We start from the raw sequence: 4,141 nt of genomic DNA, 5'->3' as shown, positions 1-4,141 counted from the left end.
CTTAAAAAGAAAAAAATTACGTTTTTCAAGGATCAGATGCAAGAACCCTTGACCAAACCGTTAAAAACGCTTAGATACATGCGCTATTGAGCGCGCCACTGGGTCATATCTGTCAATGCCAATCGCCATTGCTGAAACCGGCCACTGGGTCCCCATCCAAGAAGACAGAAACGATCAACGCAACTGATTTTGCTGCATCGCATTCATCTATAAGACGAAGGCGAAGCAGAAGCCTTGTTGAATAAACTGACCACCATAGTACCATTTTGCACGATGCGTCTTGCACTCACGTGCAAAGTCATGCTTCAGAACGTTCAACCTCTCAGCATACTCACAATTCAAAGAGAGACTGGAGATTGTGGAGAACTTTACACACATATTACCTCTGACGGAAATGTAGTTGATGAAGTCGGCGCACGAATCTCCAGAGCCAGAATCACGTTCGATAATTTGCGTCACTTGTTGAGTCACTTAATCCTAAGGGCCACGTGTACTCGGCTAGAGTACAGCCTGTATTGTTGTACGGTTGCGAGGCGCGGCCTCTGAGGACAGATGATGAGGTGACTTCATTTTTTGACCACAGATGTCGGATGTCGTCAACGATTTCGTAAGGAGTTAATCAGAAAACGGGTATTTGTCTATGCAATAGGTGCTATAATCACGGGAAACATCCGGCACCATCGACTACGGTGGCTCAGAAATATGCAAAGCAAGCCGAAACACCATCCACTGAGACGGGTGTTTTATGTGCCTCCTTCAGAAAGACAGAAACCGCGAGGTGGACAAATAATGACTTGACAGAAGGGTGTAAAAGATATTGCGAAAAGTTTGCGAGTTGTTGATGCAAAACGGGTCCCCGTGACCCCTCCTGCGGTGAGGAGTTTAATGCGCACTTACAGTCACTTTCTAGGGGCGACCAGGAATTTAGCGTGCAAATGGCATTAGATCACATGGATACATCAAACAGCTTAACCGTTAAAATTGGTTACTAAACGTGTCTATTGGATTGATGTAACGCTTCTGCTAGCGCCGTAAGTGCTGCACACAGAAAGACCCGTTCTGCCTTTTTTCAACCTAATCAAGCGCTTATACATTGTTACCCTTCCGCGCGACTATACTACAGGTTGGAAACAAGATTCCAAGGCGCAATTACTGCAGTTGAAGCGGCCACTTCATCGCAGTCTAGACATATTCGGCTGCACAACTCGGGTGACGCAAAAACCACTGCGGTTGGATATGACGTGGTGAGTATTGCGCTGAGTCACCGAGTCTGTACTTGAGACGCCTGTACTTGAGTGGTCACGTCCACGCGGCTCACTTGGCAAGGCACCCCAAAGAATCTCGAGAGAAGTCAATCGCTCCCTGTCAATCGTACAGGCTCATACACTGACGTGATGTAGTCCTGAACCTGTCGAAGAGAAGTGCTGCGATGTTCAAGGAGCTTTTAAAACGGCCTAAAAGATCAGACGTCGTTTTGGTTGCTTACGCAAGCAGCCTTATCGTTGATGAGGTCCCACTGAGTGATCGTTTTGGACTCACCGAAGCCCGGTGGTCAGAGCTCGAGATGGCCCAGTGGTTGAAGTGCGAACTTACGGAAAGAAAGGTCCATGGCTAGATCCCAAACTAGACTTGAGTAACTTGGCAGTACCTCAGCTGCCGTACTTTCTTCGGCGGCATGGAAGCTAGGCACCGGAGTTGTATCACAGCTGATCACTATTTATGTTTCGTTCGACACTAGACGGACGGACGATGGAGAACGCCTACCGCAGATATGTGTTGATCACAGACTGTTCGTTTGCGGTGCCAATTTCGGAATCCCAAAATTAACCATGTAGCGCTCGCCACCGAACCAGTCTCTAATCTAAATGCCATCAGTGGCTGGTGTCGGGAATTGGTCACTGCTACTTCCGGACTACCTGCGAAGGCCCTGATCACTCACATGTCTGTTTCCATTTTTTATTGCGCTTTTAAGGCCAACGCAAAGCGGGCGCATCGCGGTTAGTCATTGAAAAGCTCGTGAAGCCAGGGATCAAAAAAAAATATTATAGTCTGTATGCTAGGACGTCGAATAGTAATGATCTCTGTACATATATCCAGCCATACCCGTCACGAGACTGGACCTTACCGGTGTGGCGGTTTGCCACGGCGACCATTGAGCTATACAAGGGGTGTCCGCGCGACACTCAGAGTCTCTCATACCAGGTTGGTCAACGCGTAGCTACCCAAATTTCGAACAAACTGAACATGCCTCCGCCTCCAAGGCTTGGTTGTACGGTGATCCAAACTGTAGCACCTGGAACCAATCTGTCTATGGTACACGGTTTATAGCTGATAAATTAAATTGAATTGAATGGATAAAGGTCTGACGAACACAGTTGGGGGTTGGAACATGTGGCGACGTGCTCCCTAAAAATGGTAATATACTTGCGTTTCCAGCCCAACGCCGCTGCCTTGCGGTCAGGTCCCAGCTCGAGGACTGGCAGTTGTTCTCCCCCTGCATCACACTCAGCTACAGCTTCTGCACGTCCGAGTTCAGCCACAACCATAAACACATCGAAGTTCGTTTTCAAACCCAGAAAGCCACCTTTAATATTCGCTCACTGAAGCGAGCAGGTCAACAGATGGTTCTTGCCCAAACGCTACATTTTCTCTGAATTATTGTATGTTATTTATCAGAAAAACAAGGACGCAGAACGCAAGTACTGTGATCGAACTGACTGCCCCCTCATTCTCTTCCAGGTTACGGCTGCTCACCTCTGGTGATGCAGAAGCCACTGCAACTGAATATACTGGGGTGGGTATCGCAATGAGCAAACGAGCGGAGGCGTCTTGCTTGATTAGACTTACATTGACAGTTGCCTTTGTTGGTTCGTTCGGCAACATTTGTGATGGAATCTAGAGGAAATGAAGTGCATCGCGCCTTGTTTATTGTCTGCTTACGCCCCAACTAAATGTAGGTCTGAATCTGTTTGACGTTCTAGGTGCCCTTCTACAGCCAGCTAAAAGCTCAGATACCGTTGTGGTTGCTGGTGATATGAGCTGACTAAGCGCTGCTGAGGCGCGATTGGATGGGCGTCTTCGTTTGGATACGAGACGCACGGACATCATCATCATCATCAACGACAGCATGACATCAGTGCTCAACACCAATGCTTCACTGCCGTACAACCATGACTTATTTGAAAGCCTTATTGTAAAGAAAAGAATAAAGGTGGATGGGGGAGGGACTTAGTGCTAGCTTAACACAATTATTCCGAGGTGCCTACACCTCCAGACATTCACTCAGGCAATCTGGACAGAAACTGACAACAAGAACGCTACTGACATCGGTTGGCAGCCATATCTTGTAGTGTCTCCAACCAGGCACAGTGAGGATCAGTCCCCATCCTGGAAGGCGAGTAGCATGGACAACGGAGACCGGTTAATTCAAATATCTGCCGGCCACAGACTGCTCCTTTGCAGTACGAATTTCCGGAACAGCGGAAATCGCTTGACAACGTGGTACCAACCAACAAACCAGTCCCGAATCCAAACAGACCATACTGCCATCAGTTATTGGTAGCGAGGGTCGATCAATGCCTGCCACTCCTTCTGGAACATCAGCGTGGACTTCGACTATGCACTTGTACGCCACTCCTTTTCATCGCGGTTTTCAGGTGCACCCAAGACACGCACACCTTGCTTAGCCAGTGAAAAGCTAGTAGACCCACGAGTCACACGAAACTATCACAACCAGCTCCTCGAATACCGTCCGGATATAAACAGCCACTGGGAAAGTATATTCAAGCGCTACTGAAATCCGGAATGCCTGTTTGCAGTACAACCCAGCCAACCTCACCCAACCATTGGATCTCTGATAAGGCCGTGTCTTTGCTGGAGACCCAGCGACAAATTCCACCTGGCCGCCACCACAACTCCACCCGGCGCATCATCCGACACTAGGTGAAAATGCGTGCCCGCGCAGACCGATAAGCTTGGTGGACCCGAAAGGTTGAAGAAATGGAAGATGCCGAGAATTCTGGAAACTTGCGCAAGTTGTTTCACTTGATTCGTTCGCTTGGTCCTCGGAAACCACTTGTCAGCGAAATAATCAGGGACCAAAATGGCCCCCTGATATGCAGCAAAGCAGAACGTTTGGACC

This window comes from Opisthorchis viverrini (assembly GCF_000715545.1).
Source record: "Opisthorchis viverrini unplaced genomic scaffold opera_v5_257, whole genome shotgun sequence".
Lineage (NCBI taxonomy): Eukaryota > Metazoa > Platyhelminthes > Trematoda > Opisthorchiida > Opisthorchiidae > Opisthorchis > Opisthorchis viverrini.
The sequence above is the reverse complement of the archived record's forward strand: the minus strand, read 5'-3'. Positions refer to the sequence as shown.